The sequence below is a fragment of the Sus scrofa genome, chromosome 10, assembly GCF_054392235.1.
Source record: "Sus scrofa isolate SSC_HxYL_T2T_F1_AM1 chromosome 10, Sscrofa_HxYL_maternal_Yorkshire_Landrace_v2.0, whole genome shotgun sequence".
Lineage (NCBI taxonomy): Eukaryota > Metazoa > Chordata > Mammalia > Artiodactyla > Suidae > Sus > Sus scrofa.
The window spans coordinates 18391417-18411825 of record NC_139392.1 but is presented as its reverse complement, the minus strand read 5'-3'; the positions used below and the strand labels follow the sequence as shown (position 1 = coordinate 18411825).

The window sequence follows — 20409 nt, the reverse complement described above, 5'->3', positions numbered from 1 at the left end:
CTATGAGCTGTGGTGTAGGTTGCAGACGCAGCTCGGATCCCGCGTTGCTGTGGCTCTGGCTTAGGCCAGTGGCTACAGTTCCAATTCGACACCTAGCCTGGGAACCTCCATATGCTGCTGGAGCGGCCCAAAGAAATAGCAAAAGGACAAAAAAATAATAATAAATAAATAATAAATTTTTAAAAACTCAATTTAACTTAGAAACAAAATGAAGGTGAAGTAAAATATTTTAAGATTAAAGAATTTAAAATAATGTTCTCAGAGTTCCCCTCGTGGCACAGTGGAAACGAATCTGGCTAGGAGCCATGAGGTTGAGGGTTCAATCCCTGGCCTCGTTCAGTGGGTTAAGGATGCCGAGTTGCCATGAGCTGTGGTGTAGGTCACAGTCGTGGCTCGGATCCCGCGTTGCTGTGGCTGTGGTGTAGGCCGGCAGCTGTAGCTCTGATTAGACCCCTAGCCTGGGAACCTCCAGATGCGCGGGTGCGGCCTGAAAAAACACAAAAGACCAAAATAAATGAATAAATAAAATAAAACAGTATTCTCCATGCTGAAGAGAAATGCCATCAGATAGAAATGGAAGGAATGAAGGCTCAGCAAAGCCTTGAGAAGCGGTAAAGCCAAAGTCAGTCATCAGAGGAGTCCCTTTCCTCTGGTTCCCGCCTGCACTGGCAGCGGGGCAGTGGGTGGGGGCGTGGCTCCCAGGAGATGTCAGTCAAGGCGGGTGAGGGAGGGGCTTCTGGCCCCCACCTGACCAAGGGGGATGCTGAGGTTAGAAACAGGCAGTAGGACAGTCTCAATGCTGAGCATCGGTGCCATCAGCTTGTTGAGACTGTGGTGCGACCGTGCGCCCGCGCCTCTTAGCTCTGCGCCCGCGCCTCTTAGCTCTGTGTATCCGTGTTTTAAGTAGGAGATTTAAGTCTCAAGCTTCCTGTTTTTGCATCCGCTTATGTGGTGTGTTATTCTGGTGAGATGGTAGACAATCTGTAGAACCCAACCCAATGTTCCATGCTTCAAGGCTTTTTGTGATTTAAGTTCTTGAGCCGGTTCATTTATTTCTTAATCATGTACCAAGTGCTTCCCATGTGTAAGGACAAATGAGACGCAGCAGATGCTGCTGTCAAAACACACAAAATGTATGTTTTTCTGTACTTTTTGTCTCATCCACAATTTCTCTCCTGGGGTGTGAGTGGCTGGGGCCCCACTGATGAGCGCCTCTAAAGGAGAGCTTGAAAGATTGTAACATTCTATATATTTCAGAATTTAAGAAAACATTCCTGCACATGTAAAGATTTGATTTTTTTTTTTTTTTCCGGCTTTGCTCCCAGTTTGTGGAAGTTCCTGGGCCAGGACTCGAACCCTCACCACAGCAGTGATTGAAGCTGCTGCAGTGACAACGCTGGATCCTTAACCCAGATCCTTCACCCGCTGCTCCACAAGCAAAAGCCCTAAAGAGTTGATTTTTTTTTTTTTTTTTCTTCTCACTGAAGCATCTTGACAGAAGTGAGAGCAGCCTTACCATTCTGAGCTTTGTCAGCCTCAAGGACCCTCCCCCACTCTTCTCCTTCTCTGGCAGGAGTCAGTGTCCCTGGCTGCAGATTTCATTTGCTGACAGGTTGGGTGTGACTTGACAATAACACTTATATCCCTCTTGTCAAGTCTTGGACTGCCTGATGGAAACAAGCATCATTTTGATTAATTTTAGCCTTTATTTATTCTGGGTACTCTAACGGTGGAATTAATTATTTCTGGGCCCCAGATTCCAGGACTGGCAGCGCAATTGATGGGCACAACTTGGAGTCACGGGGCAGTATTGTTTTCCTGTAGGCTGTTCCTCCAGGGATGTATCTGTCAGCAAGAATGGCAGTGTCTCTACCAGATTTAAAGACAAGTGATCCCTAGTACTGCAGAGAGCAGCAAGTGCCGTAATCTTGGGAAAACCATAGCTATCTTTACCCTGGAGCCTTGCGCATTCGTATTCCTTCCTGCTCACTCATGGTATCGCTCCTAGAGGGGAAAACTTGAATTATGCTCTCAGACCCCATCGCAATGGTGAAGTAGGGAATGTGGTTACCAATTTTGAATCTGGAAACCTAGATTCCATTCGCTACCAAAAAAGCTTTCTTTTTCTTAAATTATAGCCATCAAGGCCACCTATTCTGAATGCTGTAGAACTAAGACCTCATGGAGGCCAAATCCTGGTGACACTCCCACATGTTGGATATTTGACCTGAAGTGCAAACGAAGTCAAGAACCCGAGGAAGATTTTCCTCCTCTAAGCATGTCCTACATTAGTCATTCTAAGTGGTGAACTTGACAAATTGCTTATGGCCAGAAAGTCTGTCTAAGAATGTATTCACTGCTGGTTAGAACCGCAGTGTGGTCAAATCAATTCCTTTAAAGGCCGTTTCTCTACCCCGCCCCCATTATAGATCTTTTAACTTAGTAGACGTTCCATTTATATTATATGTGAGAGTCTCTGTCATAAATGGAAGTCTGAACCTTTGAGGCTTCCATTCATTATGAGCAGGTAGTTTTAGGAAGGCTAATTGCCCATGAATCATAGTTGTACATTGTATTACCTTATGGGGATCCTATATGATAATCGACAGTTTTATTCAACCTTTGCTCTGTGGATTGGAGTTGGTTGTATGCTCTATAGCGGCTCAGTTAGGGAGACCTGCTTCTAAATATACTTACAGATTTAGGATCCCAAGGAATGGTTCTGATAAATCTAACAACCCTTTCAGAGATGGGTATAAGAAGCAAGTCGCAGGAGAGAGAGGGAGAGGCCAGCAGCATGGCAGCAGATCAGAGACAGAGAAGAAAGGCAAATCAGAGAGACATTTCCACAGGGGAAGGGGCTATCGAAGGAAATTTCCAGAAATGCAGCGTCTGGAATTTAAGTTGTCCCCTGGCCTGTGCTATGCTCTTTTTTTAAAAAAAAAAAAATTTTTATTATAGTTGATCTATACCTGTTCTGTCAGTTTCTGCCATATAACAGAGTGATGCAGCGAGGCTCTTTTTACACCACGAGTTCCCCAGGGGTGAAAATCAGAGCTCACAGGCCCCTCTTTTCAGAAGGGTTGTGCACACGTTTGGAGAGATCCAGGCACATTCATTTCCTCACCTTCCTCCTTCTTCCTCTGTCCTAAGCGTCACATCACAGAAACCCTCTTTGACCTTGCTGTCTATCCCCAAAGCTTAGACCAGGCTTGCCATCTATTTTTTTAAATCAAGTTTTCTTCACACTCATTCATTGTGTTTGTCTGAGAAAGTCTTTATTCCTCCTTCACTTTTGAAGGATGATTTTGGAGGAGTACAGAATTGTAGGTTGATGGGGTTTTTTTCTCTCAATCCCTTAAGTATTTCAGTCCATGCTCTTCTCATGGGTATGGTTGCTAAGTTGCTATGATTCTTATTTTTATTCCTCTAAAGGTAAAAGTTTTCCTGTAGCTAATTTCAAGATTTTATTTTTAAGCATTTACCTCGTTTAGTCTTCTCTGAGTTTCCTGGATCTGTGGTTTAGTATCTGACATTACTTTGGGGAAATTAAGCTTTTTCTCCCAATAATTCCTTTGTGGCATATGACATGCTTACCTAATCACTTGGAAGTACGCTCCATTATGGTACGAGTGTCTCTTCTGTTTACCGCTATATCCCATGCCGAGAACAGAGCCCAACATACAGCAGGACCTCAAGAAATAATTTCTTAGTAGATGAATGAATGAGTTAGGGTCCCACTTGGATCTTTTCACTATTGCTATTATAGTCTGTGACTTGGTCTCTTATGTATTCCCTCTAAGTGCTATGAAACTGAGATGTAATGTCATCATTTGCAGCAAACATTTCCCATGTTGATTTTCTTTTCCTCGAAGCTAGGGATTAGGATCTGAGGCAGCGATATGACTCACAATGAACCTGGCTGTGACTGTTTTCCTGCCCCCTGGCCCTTACCTCTATCGTTGGTGCCCCTCTAATCTAGTCTCCTACGTTAGAGGTCTGCTTCCTTGGCAACTTTCAATCCTTCACTTCTCTGTCTCAAGCCATGTAAGTCCTAGGAGTGGCACAAAACCTTCTTAGCAGATGCTATGTCATTAATAGAATGATAACCACATACTATTCTGGTAGCTTGTGTGAGTTCTAGTCTAAAAATGAACCGAGGGGTAATTTGTGGCTGGGGCTATGTATCAGAAATTAAAGTAGAAGGAAATTATGCCTTTGTTCTACAAAGTCCTATGAAGCATAACAAGTCTCCTGGAAATATGTACAATAAAAGTTCCTGAAATACTGCTGTTAGTTTCCTTTCTCCTCTCTCCAGGCTGAAGCAGCAAGAGCACTAACCTGACCGTCAAAAGACAGGGGTCCTCTCCTCCGATCTCTTGCAGCTGTCACTGAGCAGCTACGTGACTTGAGATATGCCACTGCTCTCTTAGTTGCTCAGGCTAAAGTCCTTGAGTTCATTTTAGTGCTCCTCTTCATCTGATAACTTACATAAATTCCATGAGCAAATCCTCTGGGTCTATCTTCAGATGGTCCCCAGGATTGAAATGCCAACTGCACTGGTATTGCCTCAGCTCCAGCTACGGTCCTCTCTTCTCTAGCCTTCTGTTTTCTCGTTTCTAAACTTGGATAACTCCTGAGATCACCTCCATCTCTAGTATCAGCAAGTCTATGGATTTTGTGAATCTAAGGTTCCCAAAATGTTGATGTATTATCCCCCAATCCCCCAAGACAGAATGTATGTCCTTTTTTTTTTTTTTCCTACCAAAATAAAAATGAGCATGCAGGCAGCCTTTACCTTAGCAAGCAAAGGAGGAATGTCCTTCTAATTATACCTGGAGAATTCAGATCCTGGAGCCAAGATGTGTGGAAATCAGTAAGCCCTGCTGGCTGGTTGTCACCTGAGCTGTTGTACTCATAGAAGATCGGATGCACAAAGAGTGGTTTTTTTATTTCATACCAACAATCAGTCCTCCACCTCTCTGGATACCAACTCGGTGTTGGACAATTCAATTCAATTCAATTCTGACACTAGCTACCTGGAGTCAGGGCAGACCCCATAGGTTAAGGGCTTAATCTTACAAGACGGTCCCCCATCAGACAACAGTCTCAAGTATTGGATACTCAAGTCACCCACACGTCTCTTCAGCTTGGCTCTGAAGGTGGGAGTTCTCCAACTCTGCCCTTTCAGGTTCACCATGCTAGAATGCCTCGCAGAATCCAGGAATACACTTTATTTACTATTGCTGGTTTATTAGAAAGGATATGACACGGGAACAGCCAAAAGAAATGAAAAAAATCCCTAAAGCAAGGTAGGGTGGGGGAGGGAGGAGCCCAGAGTTTCCGTAAGTTCCCTGGACATGCCAGCCACCCTTGCTGCAGGTGGCTCCACTCACCAGCCTGGAAACACTCCGAAATCTGTGGTTTAAGGGTCTTTAGGAGGCTCCTTTACAGAGGCTGATTGATTAAATGATTTGCATTAGCCACTAACTCAGTCTTTAGCCTTTCTACCCTCCCTAGAGGTCAGGGGATGAGGCTGAAATTCCAACCCTTTAATATGGCTTGCTTTTTTTTTTTTTTTCTTTTTTGGCTGCCCCAATCATATGGAGTTCCTGGGCCAGAGATCAGATCCTAGCCACATTTGTGACCTACGCCTCATCTGCAGCAACGCTGGATCCTTTAGCCCACTGTGCCAGGCTGGGGATCGAACCTGCATCCTGGTGCTGCAGAGACGGTGCTGACCCTGTTGTGCCACAGTGGGAACTTCTGGCTTGTTCTTTCTAATTGTGACCAGCCTCAAACCTGAAGTTACCCAGGGGTTAAAGATACAAGTCCCCTTATTCGTATACAAAAGACATTACTGGAGTTCCCATCATGGCTCAGTGGAAATGAATCTGACTAGCATCCATGAGGATGCAGTTTTGATCCCTGGCCTCTCTCAGTGGGTTAAGGATCTGGTGTTGCCGTGAGCAGTGGTGTAGGTGGCAGATGTGGCTCAGATCCTGAGCTGCTCTGGCTGTGGTGTAGGCCAGTGGCTATAATTCCGATTGGACCCCTAGCCTGGGAACCTCCATATGCCGCAGGTGGGGCCCTAGAAAAGACAAAAAGACAAAAACAAACAAACGAAAAAAGCATTCCAGATAATCTGAAAATAAGTTATTATAATTAATTTAAAATTTTGGCAAATTTATTATACATAATCAACATACAAAAATGCATTGCATTTCTTAATGCTAGTAATAAATAGAAAATGAATAGAAAAAATACTATTTACAATGGCATGAAAGATATGATGTAGCTTTGGGTAAGTTTAATAAAACATGTGCCTCATAGAAAGACAAAATTGTAACACTATTAGATATTACATGTACATAAGTAAATATGCCATGGTATATATAGGAAGATAATATTATTTATTTTTTTTATTTTATTTTTTTAGGGCCGCACCTCGGCATATGGAGGTTCCCAGGCTAGGGGTCAAATCTGAGCTGCAGCTGCCAGCCCACACCACAGCCACAGCAAGGCCAGATCCTTAATCCACTGAGGGAGGCCAGGGATCGAACCTGGACCCTCACAAGATACCAGAAAAGTTCGTTACCGCTGAGCCACAACAGGAAGTCCCGAAGATAATATTTTAAAGAGGGCAAGTAGTTGAATAAATTCAGTACAATATCACTCTATCAGAATACCGAAAGGTTGTTTCACGGAAGTTCTTTTTCTCCTGAGGATATATCATCAGTAAGCATACAGTCAGAATACTGGTTTACAAGTTCCTTGGATTAACAGTTTTCTTCTGAATGTTAAAAACTGATAGTTAGGTTCATTTGAATCTGTTGACATGCAATTAGAGGGTTTTTTTTAAAATTATTTTTAGGAGTTCCCGTTGAGGCACAGCAAAAACGAATCTGACTAGGAACCATGAGGTTGCGGGTTCAATCCTGGCCTTGCTCAGTGGGATAAGGATCCGGCATTGCTGTGGCTGTGGTGTAGGCTGGCAGCTGTAGCTTCGATTCGACCCCTAGCCCAGGAACCTCCCTATGCCGCAGGTGCTGCCCTGAAAAGACAAAAAAATAGGTAAAAAATTGGCCTTGCCATGGGCTGTGGTGTAGGTCACAGAGGCGGCTTGGATCCAGCAGTTGTGGCTCTGATTGGATCCCTAGCCTGGGAAGAACCTCCATATGCCACAGATGAGGCCCTAAAAAGACAAAAAACAAACAAACAAAAATTATTTTTATTTCTTATTGAAAAGTTTTAAATGTCTTGAATATGTAACATACTAACATGGTTCAAAAACAAAAACTGGGAGTTCCCGTCGTGGCGCAGTGGTTAACAAATCCGACTAGGAACCATGAGGTTGCGGGTTTGGTCCCTGCCCTTGCTCAGTGGGTTACCGATCCGGCGTTGCCGTGAGCTGTGGTGTAGGTTGCAGACGCGGCTCGGGTCCTGCGTTGCTGTGGCTCTGGCGTAGGCTGGTGGCTATGGCTCTGATTAGACCCCTAGCCTGGGAACCTCCATATGCCGCGGGAGCGGCCCAAGAACCAAGAAATAGCAACAACAAAAAGACAAAAAAAAAAAACTATGTTTATGAAAATATATACCAAGAGGATCCGGTGTTGCTCTGAGCTGTGGTGTAAGTCGCAGACACGGCTCGGGTCCTGCATTGCTATGGCTGTGACCGGCAGCTACAGCTCAGATTAGACCCCTGGCCTGGGCACTTCCAGATGCTGTGGGTGCGGCCCTAAAAAGACAAAAGACAAAAAAATGATATAAATATATATACATACCCAAGAGAAACCTCTTTCTTTCACCTGCAACAATTCCTACCCACCCCTCGGTAACTAATTTCACTACTTCTGGTTTATCTTTCTGTGTTTCCTTTGCCATATTACATAGGTATGAACTGAAAAGAAACAAATACCTAATGCAGAGAAAAGAAATTGTGACAGACCCATACAATGGTACATGACACCCAGTGCAAACGAAGAGACAGCAGCAAGGCCCAGGTGCATGGGTGACTCTCAGAAACATAATAAAGAAGGAATAAGCAAGGTTGTAAACCAGTGAGGCTAAGCAATATTTGTTTAAAGATACACAGACAGGCAATAAAACAATAGAGTCATAGTTCCCACTGTGGCTCAGTGGGTTAAGAGCCTGAGTAGTATCCCTGAGGATGAGGGTTCAATCCCTGGCCTTGCTCAGTGGGTTAAAGATCCAGGGTTGGGTTGCTGTGGTGTTGCTCGAAGCTGCAGCTCGGATCTGGCCTTACTGTGGCCATGGTGTAGGCTGGCGGCTGCAGCTCCAATTCAACCCCTTGTGCCATATGCCATAGGTGCGGCCCTAAAAAGAAAAAAACAAAACAAAAACAAAAGTAATAGAGTCAAGTGGCAGCATTCGGGGTAATGGTTATTCTGAGTTTGGAGAAGGGGTGCTGTCAGGCTGGGGAATACAAGCGGTTAAAGTCCTGTTTGGCAACAGGAATAATTATTACATGGGTATTTGCTTTATTTTTTATTCTTTAAATACACATGCAGATTGTGTATAGTCCTCCCTGTAGATAAGTTTAAACAGAGCTAGAGTTTGGCAAGTTAAAAAAAGAATTATAGCCCAAGTGTAATGTTTTGACTTAAAAAATAGATTTTGTCTTCTTCCTAAAAATTAAACGTCAAAGGTTAGTGTTTTTTATATAGTCTTCTCCGCTATGATTATCTCTACAAATTATATTTATTGACTATTCACTCTCCGGTTCGGTGTGAAACTTACATTTACCAATATTAAGTTGACAAGAAGGGAAATGAAAAGATAATTTACGTCTCCTTGTTGTCCACAGGGAAGATAATGAGGCCTCGGTTCTCTTCTGTCGTGGGATGAGGGGAATAATCAGAGAGTTGGATAAGGCTGCAAATTTTTTCACTGTGACATTTAGGACGTGGCTAACCCTGTGACCTCCACCAATACATGGAAGAAGAGGTGGAAAGATAAGAGAAGAATAAAACGTCTCTTTTGGTCATTTCAATTCATAGGCTAACAGATTCATTTTAATGGCAATAAAGCTAGAGATCTTCCCTGTAGAGTAAGCGATCTATCATTTTTACAGCACTGGGATGTGGTTTTCAATCACCCTCCCTTATGGCACCAATGCGTCATGTTCCAGAAACTTTCCCTGCCGGCTCTGAGTCAGCTTGAGTCCTTAAGTGATTTGATTAGCAGGAGGAGGAACCCTGAACTCAGTGCAGTAGGACTTAAAGTCTAATGCAATCCTCTAGAGTAGGTACTTTTGGGTACCTGGTACTTTTATTGCTCATGGAGGAAGGACCAAAGGATGAGGCACAGAAGCCTAGTCCATCATCTCTTGATGATCAGTGCCTGGCGATGCAGTCTCCACTGACTCAGCCTCCAGGGACCACTTAGCGTAGGGGTGGGGCATTGTTTCCTGCAGAGCCCCTCCGGCTCCCCACTGAGCTTCCTGATGGAGCTTAAGGCAGTCTTTGACTCTCTGCTGATCTCAGCCTCCTTTAATGCTGGGAGAGGGTGGAGGACAAAGCACTTCATAAACCCATGCTAGGTATTGGACTGGAGGTATTGACCGCTTTTTAAAAAATCCCTCAAACTTTATCCTCCTATGCCCTCTATCCTTCCAAATGTTCAAAGTAATTTTTTTTTTTTTTTTTGGTCGTTTTAGGGCCCCACTTTTTTGGTCTTTTTACCGCTGAGCCACGATGGGAATTCCTCAAAGTAATTTTATATCAGTTAATGCTCTGTTTCAACAGCCTTGGTCTCAGGAGATTCTCATGCAAATGGAAGAGAAAGACTCAGGTGCCCTGAAACCAGGAGATTTGTATTTTGAGTCCCTGGAGCAAAAAGAGAAAGATTTAATCCTATGGTCAGGGTGTGGGTCTCCACATGGACTTTACACACAAATCTGTATCCAGTAATACAAGTTTTGGTTCTAGTTTATCCAAAAGCTAAAATTTGCTAAGACTGTCCCCTTCTTCTCCGCCTTTCTTCCTCCTCTCGTTATATGATAAGCATGACCAGAGATGCTGCAGAAGTAGATTCGTCCCTTTTCCCGAAAGGTCTTTTGGCAAAGAGAAAATCAGATCGCACTACTGTTGAGGCCTCCTTGAACCCTAACACCAGCCAAGTCTGGCATCTTTTTTATCTGTGGGGTCAGGCTACCCTTGGGTCTTCTGGAACGTACCCCATGTCCAACTGATAGAGTTCTTTTACTCATTAACCAGCCCTTCCTTAAGTGGATTCCTTGGATCTCCGAACCTCATTTCCACATCTGCAAAATAAAGACAATAGTAGCTTAACCGGAAGGATTCCCATGAGGATTAAATAAACTGATGGGGGTAACAACTTTGCTCATGACAGACCTTGAACAAAGAGCTATTTTAGGAGCTATTATTGTCTCCCCTCAATCTATGGTTTAACTGTGTCATGGAAATGCCCTTTATAGAGGAGATGGAACTAGAGTTCCCGTCGTGGCTCAGTGGTAATGAACCTGACTAGTATCCATGAGGACTCGGGTTCCATCCCTGGCCCTGCTCAGTGGGTTAAGGATCCGGGCTTTGCTATGAGCTGTGTTGTAGGTGGCAGACGCGGCTCCGATCCCATGTTGCTATGACTGTGGTGTAGGCCGGCAGCTGTAGCTCCGATTCCGCCCTAGCCTGGGAACTTCCATATGCCAGGGTGCAGCCCTAAAAAGACAAGTAAATAAATAAGTAAAGTAGAGGAACAAGTTGATGGGTAACGGGGGGTTATAAATTGGTAAACAAGTATGATGTTTGGAGCTTGGAGAGGGAATGGGCTAGATTTCCGAAGACTTTCTCTGAGGTCAAATGAGGTCAAAGTACTTCTTCTCATTTATTATTATTATTATTTGGTCTTTTTGTCCTTTTAGGGCCACGCTGCGGCATATGGAGTTTCCCAGGCTAGGGGTCCAATTGAGCGAGGCCAGGGATCAAACCTGAGTCCTCATGGATGCTAGTCAGGGTTGCTAACCGCTAAGCCACGATGGGAACTCCTATTTATTTATTTATTTATTTATTTATTTTGCTTTTTAGGGCCTCACTGAAGCATATGGAAGTTCCCAAGCTAGGGGGTGAATCAGAGCTGCGGCTGCCAGCCTACACCACAGTCATAGCCACACCAGATCTGAGCCATGTCTGTGACCTACACCACAGCTCATGGCAATGCCAGATCCTTAACCCACAGAGTGAGGCCAGGGTTTGAACCCAAGTCCTCATGGACATTAGTCAGCTGGTGGCTGCTGAGCCACAATGGGAACGCCCTCATTTTTTTTTTTTTTTTTTTTCATTCCTAACCCTGGCAATGGACTGGCCTTTCCTGGTAGCAGCAGGGATGTGACTGAGCCCTCCATCCCACCAGAGCAGACCTACCACTCACAGAGAGCGAGAAGTGATGCATGTAGAGTCAGGACCTGAACTCGGAGCGGTGCCTCACCCGTCGGCTGTTCTTGACTCTCCACCACAGGTGCTAGCATTAGTAAAAGTGGAAGTGGAGTTGGTCACTTTTTGTCTTTTCAATCTTTAGGATAATAAAAGAGCCAAGGAACAGAACACAAAACACCCATCATTAGTTCAAGATTTGGCAGTGAATATACATATGTGCATATGGATGTATATGCACACACATAAGTGTGTGAAATGAATGCGTGTGTTGTGTGCATATACCCATGGAGGTGTATATACAGAACCATACAGAGGCCACTACTTCTGTCAATTCTATTCATAATGATACTGACTTCGACTGTATATTTTCTTGTCCCTCAAAACAAATTCTCTTCCTAAAGACAAGAGAGCTATAGTTCAAGGAGTAAGGAAATACTCTAGAAGAATTTCTAAACTTACATGTAATCTCATTCATGATAAGGCATTATAATCATTAAAGAAAATGTGGAAAGAGAGAAAGAAAAATGAATCACTCTGAATCCCCGTGCTCTAACACAATGGCCATTAGCGATTTGATTTCATGTATTTTGGTTTCCTTCCTTAAGACATTTTTCCTTCAATTGTCTTTTTGGATAAAGTATGTTAAATCAATCAAATATCTTAATAATCTAACTGACATTATTAGCCATTACTTCCTCTCCCAGTAGATTTTAAAGTTCTTTAGGCAGGAACCATGTCTTAGTCCACTTTCTGATTTTTTTCTCTTTCCCCCAAGCTCTACCATAATGCCTTGTACCCGACAAGGAGGCGATGAGTCTTGCTGAGTTGTATTTTGCATAAAAAGCGTAGAAGCCCTCAGAAGCCCTGGGAACAAAGATTCAAGTGTCAGGGGAAAGTTGGGTTTTAAATTGAAGGCGTAGTAATGAAGCATTTCCACTATTCCCAGGAGACCATTCTGATTCCAAAAACACCCTCAACATCGGGATTTCTGTTTTCTCCCAGGTAAGAGTGTTCCGGATTTTTAGGTCCACTCACAAACTGAGCAGATTCCTGTCATTTGCATCAGGTTGGCTTACAGCAATGCTCTTATGCAAGAGGAACATGCAAAGTTGACTTTTATTAACAAATGTACCCTCTGAGTCTCCAAAGGAAGTGGCAGCCTTCTCCAAGGGAACTGCTTTTTGCATGATAAAGAGGATTAACTAAATGAAGAACTGCAGTTAATCTCTGGGTTTGCCCTGATGGTTCTGCAGGGCTCTTTTCAAAAATCAAATTGGAAGGCCTTGATTTCACTGCAGTTTTTCTTTTTCTTTTTTTTTTTTTCTTCTTTTTTTTACTTATTTATTTTTCAACTGTACAGCATGGGGACCAAGTTATCCATACACATATACATAATTTTTCCTGCCATTGTTGTGTTGCAATGTAAGTATCTAGATCACTGGAGTTTTTCATTGCAACCTTATTTAATCTGCAAAATGAGGCCCAAGTGTAGAGAGTGTGTGTGTGAGTGTGTGTGTGTGTCTTGGCATGTGCGTATGACAGACCGTACCACTTTTGTCTAAAACTTTGAACTTTAAAATAATATAAGGATCATCATGCAACATACCATGAAATTTTAATAGAATCTTGGGTTCAGTCATCAAGCAGCGGTCTCTTAGCCTCTGCTTAAATGGTTTCAGAGCTGGGGAATGTACCACATCCCAGGCAAAAAAACACATCTCTGCATGTGGAATATACCTTCTACTCGTTGATACTGATAGGACTGGAGTAGGCACAGGTCGGCGTAGAAGTCCCATTAAGGGATCATAGATAGAGAGGGAAACCCAGGGGACGTTGGGAGATCACTGTGAGTTAATCATTGCTCAAGAAAGCCATCAGAACAAGGCAGGCTTGCTGGACTAGTGGAGGTGCGAGAATTGCCTCAGGGAATTCCCATGGTGGCTCGATGGTTAATGAGTCCGACTAGGCAGCGTGAGGTTGCGGGTTCGGTCCCTGCCCTTGCTCAGTGGGTTAACGATCTGGCATTGTCCTGAGCTGTGGTATGGGTCCCAGACGCGGCTCGGATCCCACGTTGCTGTGGCTCTGGCGTAGGCCGGCAGCTACAGCTCCAATTCGACCCCTAGCCTGGGAACCTCCATATGCCATGGGAGTGGCCCAAGAAAAATGGCAAAAAGACAAAAAAAAAAAAAAAAAAAAAAAAAAAAAAAGAATTGCCTTGGGTCCTTGGGGAGGCGGGGATGGAATGAAGCTTGCATCCAGACTCAGACCAAGGCGGGGAGTTTGAGCACCGACCTTCTGCTGATTTGAATACACACGTTATAGGATGCCAAGGAGGAGCAACTGCTCAAAGAAAGAGGAAGAGACAGTCTTTTCCGACCCCCACTCCCCTTGGAGGATAAAACTGTAGCCCACCGTTTTGGAGGGGGTGGGCGGGCAGAGCCTCGTTGCCTGTCTGCTTCTCTCACAAGCATCTGTCATAATACATCTATTTCTTGCCCATCACTTTGTCTCTCTCTGAATACCTTCTGTGCGGAGGCATGAAGAACCTGACTTAGTGAGTCCAGACACCTGGTGAGTGAGTCTAATTTAAAACTGTGGGTTCAAGCCCCAATCTGGGTTTAGACTGGGTTCAAGTCCCAATCTGGATTCTGGCTAGGTCCAGGCCATTAGTGCTGTCCATTTCAACACTGTTTCTCAGGGGGAAAGTTAATGAGCTAAGGATTGCCCTTAGAGTCCACTTGCAGTGGGACTTGGTCCAGCATCTCCAGAACCACCTATATCCCCAGGCTGACCCTGGAGACTTAGATACTGCAGCTTGGCTGAGGGGGTGGCAAATGCACCCTGGGAAATTGTCAGATATAGAGAAAACAGATTTTCCATGGAAGGGCGGCAGAAGTATTTTTAAACCCTGTAGAACCGTGAGGCTGGAGGGGCACTGGGTGGGGTGAGCTGCAACACGCACATGCACACACGGGATGAAGGGAAGGGAATTAGAGGACAGAGAAGGAAGGAGACGCCAGGCCAGAGGGGTCAAAAGCCAAGGAGGGTGCACCAAACATGAAGAGGAAAAAGGCTTGGAATTCACAGTTTGGATGCCCTAGATTTCTTTCCTGGATCCGCAGCTCCATCGCCCCACTTATCCCTTATTCTTCTGAAGCACCAAGGTGAGGGGACCGGGAAATGAACCAACCTCAGTGCGCAGGTTGCTCAAAGGAAACATCTGAGTCATGCTAGGAATTCGTGTTGTGGTTCAACAGGTTGAGAACCCGTCACTGTCTCTCCAAGGATGCGGGTTGAATCTCTGCCTCTCTCAGCTAGTTAAGGATCCGGTGTTGCTGCAAGCGGCGGGGTACCACCGCTGCAGTACTGATTCAGCACCTAGCCTGGGAACTTCCACGTGCCCCAGATACAACCATTTAAAAAAATTAATAAAAATAAATAAATATATAGTATAATATAAGTAAAAGTAATGCTAATCACAATTGTTTATAATGAAGGGTTCAGCCTTTTACCTATTTCATCTATTTTAATCCTTGTCATACCTTCTTAGTTCTTCTCACTTTATAGATGAGGAAAAGAAAGCTGAGAGAGGTCAATAACTTGTTGAAAGTCAAACAAATGAATGGCAGAGCTAGGGTGCAAACACGATCTCCTGAACCCAGAGCCCATGATCCAAACTTCACATCGTACGCTGTCTCCGCGCTGGAGCCACGTAGCCACAAACAAGTGTGGCTGGAGGGGGCCATGTCAGTAGGGGTAGGGCGTGTGTGCTCTGAGGCTTCTGTCTGGCCTGCCTGTGGATACATGCAGCCAAGGGAGCCCAGAGACTATCTAACATCAGAGAACCATCTCAACTGAAAAATCTGAGCTCACGAAGGGGGTGGAAAGAGATGTACCTTTGTTGAGCATCAACGATACACCAAGCAGAATGCTGGAAACTTATGATAATAATAAACCATGAAATGGGTATAATAAATTAAATAATAAATAAACTGTCTTTTCACAGAGAACAGACCTGTGGTTGCCAAGGGGGAAGGGGAGAGAGTGGGATGGATGGGGAGTTTGGGGTTGGTAGATGCCAACTATTACATTTAGATTGGATAAGCAATGAGGTCCTACTGTGCAGCACAGGGAACTCTGTCCAGTCTCTTGGGATAGAACATGGTGGAAGGGGAATGTGTGTGTGTGAGTGTATGACTGGGTCACTTCGCTGTACAGCAGAAATTGGCCAAACATTGTAAATCAACTATGCTCTAATAAAAAAATACAACTGTCTTTTGAAAACAAAATAGAGAACCTATAGCAGAACATTTTTATTGAATTTAATATATGCATAGACCTCACTCTAATTCCATGTGCTTAATATACTTATTGAATTAATATCATAATAGATAGGAAAAGGTCTCAAAAAAAAAAAAAAAAGGCAAACAAGGAGCTTATATTAGCACTGTTCATGAGCACCCAACAGGATCCTATGCTAGTGGGATTAGAGATATAAAATGAATAGGACACAGCTTCTCCCCTCACACACACACACACACACCAGACAAGATATATACAAGCATCTACAGACAAGGCGGCATGTGCTCAGCATCTCACATGAATAGACAAGTGAGGGAAAAAAAGAGAAATGCAGGTTTCATAAAAGAGGGGACTAGGAAAGAGCCATTTCACTGTCCTTGAATTTCAAGGCTCAGCTTTGCAAAATGGGGGCGGTGGGGGGGATCCTTTTCTTCCTGCACGTAAAGCAAGTCTCAAACTACCCACTACAATGACTAATGAGGCCTGTGCTGGGACGTGTTTGGGGAGCCATCTGTGAAGACACACTGTTTGCACCTGCTTCCTGGGGGATTTACAGGCAGGAGAGTTCCAGGCAAAGCGGGTGTGCGACCTCAGGTTTTCCTGTACTGATGACTGCCTCGAGGGCAAATCAACTTTGATTGTGGGGTCCCCGGTGGCCTTCACAGCATCCCCTGCCCTAACCTTTCCCTACCTCCCTTCAAGGGCAATCTGTTACCTCTTGGAAGCCAAATACAATTGTAGTATTTCATTGTTTTCTGGTGGTTTTCACAGCTAATTCTTAAAGGACTGGTGGGATTTTGATTTATCTATTTGGGCCACTCCATCCCAAGATTCTGGTCCTTTGTCTCTATGATTTCCAAGTGCCTTTGGGTTTTTGTGTAAGAAACTTAAAAGTCCAAGAGTCCAGGGGCATTGCTGAAGATGGTTAAAGTGTAATATGCTCACAGGATAAAGGTGCATCTGTGAGTCTCTGAGTTTACTTTCAAAGAAAATGGAAGTGAGAAAAAAAACCAAAGTGCCAACAGTGGGAGCGCTGAATGGGAAATGCAGTGACACACGGTCTTGTGTACGCACAGGGATGGAACCCACCTGTGCAATGCCTGACGTCCGCTCCCAGGAAGCAAAGGTAACACTGGTTGCAGCAGTCACAGTTCCTCCTCTCTTTTCCTGAGAACCCTGCAGAGAGAGATACTGGCAAGGCAAATGCTAGAGCTACTTAGTATCCTTATCGATATAACATCCCAAAGAATGTCTTACTCTCTTGTTCATTTTCATCAGAAGCACATCATCCAGCCAGATAAACAACATGCTGGTTTTCAGCCACATCTATGCAAAACATGAACTAATATTTTGATGAAACGGGACCATTGCATTGTAATGAGGTAGGAAAATGAGCTGGTCTTTGTCTCTGTGAGCAGTGGTGGTGTCTGGTGAATGTTTAACAACTAGCTCTTAGAGCAGAGAGATGGTGGTAGGGGAGCCCGTATTTGTAGTGTTTGCCGATTTCTGTGGTGTAAATACGACTCCGGCTGATTTTGAGTTACTGGCCTGAAGTCACTGAAAATGGATGTGGAAAGAGGTGTGCACCACTGCCCCTCCCAGCTCACCGGAGCAGCTCCAGCCTGGAACTCTCTACATACCAAACCCAGTGAATGAGATGCTGCAAGTAAAACCTAGTCCGGGAGTTAGAACTCCGATATTCTTCGTGGCTGGGTCCCGACGGGCAAACTATTACGTTCAAACTAAGACAAATGAGTTACTTACTCTAACTGAGATCATCATATTCAGTATTGAATTTTTGACATATATTTCCTGTCCAAGTGGACCAGAACTGACTGACTCTAAGCCTAAGTGCTACCACTTAAAGCTGACTTCACGCTGCTTATAGTCATACCCTGCTCTATGCTTTCCTGGCAAGTCATAAAATTAGATGCTTTGTGTTGGCTCTTTGGCAAATGATGCTAATTTTGTAGGTGTCATTTGTATTCCCATGGGCGGGGGGTGGGGTGGGGGGATGACGACGACGACTCTGGAAAGGAAGTGATATAATCTAGCAGGGGATCCTTTTTGAATTATTTTTCCCAGAGGAGTTTTTTTAATCTATTATTATTATTATTATTATTATTTACTATTATTTGGGCTTTTTAAGGCCTCACCCATGGTATTTGGAGGTTCCCAGGCTAGGGGGTCTAACTAGAGCTATAACTGCCAGCCTATGCCACAGCCATAGCAACACCAGATCCAAGCCAAGTCTGCAACCTATAGCTCACAGCAACGCCAGATCCTTAACCCACTGAGCGAGGCCAGGGCTCGAACCCACAACCTCATGGTTCCTAGTCAGATTTGTATCTGCTGAGCCACGATGGGAACTCCTAGAGTTTTATTGAGTCTCATAAAACAACTTCAAATTGCTTTACCGAGAGGTCTGCAAAAAGAGAGGAGAAGACAAGCAGAGGCAAAAAACCAAAAACCAAAACAAAACAAAAAACAAATGACTTTTAAATGAAAGAAAAGGAGAGCTTTGAAAATTATCCTAAGCTCTGCATTCTAACCTCTGAGACTTGAAGGAAACTATGAAAGTACGGAGGTTTAAAAATCCACAGGTTCCTAGATTTGTTCTAATAATATTCCCCCCCCCCCCCCCCCAAAGAGGATGCACAAGAGGCTGGAGAGAGGAAGAAAGGGAGGGAGGAAAGGAGAGGGGAAAGAAGGAAAGGAAACTTATCTTTCATGGGATGATCTCGAACCAGGCATATGGCTTTGCTGCCTTTCCCTTTTATCCTTCTTAATTCCCCTGAGCTATTTCTGGGAAGAAACAGACTACGTCACTCCCTTTGGTCAACACAATGTGAAATATTGTAGGGTATCAATCATGAAATTCCCTCTGCCCTTCTCACATTGTCCTCTCTTCCTCCTCCTCCTTCGTGTTTTACCTTCTATAGGGAATAGGCTATATGGCAGTATGATACAGACTCTATCATAATTTATGCAACTCTTTAAAACAGAGGCATTGTAGTCTCTCTCAGTCCTACCAGCGGTGAACTTCCCCTTCCTTTACTGTTTTGGCATGTTAGCTCTCAGAGTGATTGTTTTCTCATTTCTTAGCTCTCAGGGCATACGGGGTACAGTGTAGGATTTAAAGAAGATACTCCCTCTTCTGAGCGAAAGGAAGTGGCAAATGCAGAGAAAGAAGGTGCCCAAACCTGCACCCCCCAGCTTCTATAAGAATATGACTAGGATGGCCACTGGTGTACCGACCAGTTGTTGGGTAGATTCCTGATCTGGGTCATTTTATTGCACCCCATGAGAACAATAAAAATCCTTCCTTTCAAAGGCACAAAAGGCGATGTTCACTTTTCTTTCTCAACTTGGCCAAGACCATACTTGAAAGAAATATAACAGGAAGTGGATAACTTTAAGACAGAGGTAGAGGGAGTTCCCATCGTGGCTCAGTGGTTAACAAACCCAACTAGGAACCATGAGGTTACGGGTTCGATTCCTGGCCTCGCTAAGTGGGTTAAGGATCCAGCGTTGCTGTGAGCTGTAGGTTGCAGACTTGGCTCAGATCTGGTGTTGCCATGGCTGTGGCATAGGCTGGCAGCTGTAGCTCCGATTAGACATCTAGCCTGGGAACCTCCATATACTGCAGGTGTGGCCCTAGAAAAAGATAAAACAAAAGGTAGAGGTAGAGTGAATTTCCAATCCTTCTTTGGCAATGCTTTAAAGTAACTTGAGATCCTTGGGATCTTGCTCAGTAGAAATTTACTTCCTAAATAGATGGAAACATGAATACTTGAGTGATGGAGTGTTCCAGCTTTACCACCTGGAGTCATTCATTTGACAATTGCACAGTGATTTCTCCAACTTTTTCTTTGTGCTGGAGAATTAGGCAGAAGAGGGGGTACTTTTCTGTGACTTCTAGATGGCAGCTATTATTTAAATGTGACCAGTATCATTGCTCTCTGGTTTCATCTTTTGAGAACTGCAAAACACACAAGTTCTTGACCCTGCTGATACGGTAGCCTGGGTTGGCTGTGTATAGCTTCTTCTTACTTGGCCATTTGTTATTTCCTGCTGGCCAGGGACATGGACGGGTCAAGAAAAACTTCTGGGCATTTGTAAGCAAGGCCAATACAACAAAATGTAAGCATTGGTGAATGGATTGAATCCTTCCTGCTGATGGATGAGAGAAAAGCCATACTGGGAGAGAGACTGGGTTTCCTCTTGCTCAGGTTTGGATTTTAGGAGACTCTCAGTTGGATGGGGTCCGTAGCAGTCAGATATTTTGTCCTGTGGCACATTGTGGGCTCGTTGCCCCTGTATCCTCTGCCTAATAACACATTTATTATTACGGGGGACGGGGTGCCTAGCATATCTTACGCAACTGCCCGATTGTGAAATGTGGAGGAATACGGAAAAGGCATTTTACAACCTCAAGTAACATTCCAAAGAATAGTGTTATCCTCACTGTTTTCATGAGGATTATAACACCGTCACCTTGGACTTCACTTAAGGACTTTTCTAACATGCAGAAGATGCGGCTCCGTACCCGCCTTAACACCTGCTTAAACCAGACGTCTGGGGGGGGATGACTTAGGTGTTGGTAACACACTGATCTACAAGGTGAGAATTGCACTGATTCTCTTCTAAGTCCCGGAGGGATTATTAGGCTTGAATGGAGACTATGAAAACA

At 44.2% G+C, this 20409-nt stretch overlaps 1 protein-coding gene across 1 annotated transcript in view; it reads left to right on the top strand.

Annotated features, from left to right (window-relative positions):
- The window catches only part of LOC146398840 (uncharacterized), a 334352-nt gene that overhangs the window by 307509 nt on the left and 6434 nt on the right, over positions 1-20409 (top strand). The window lies entirely within an intron of this gene.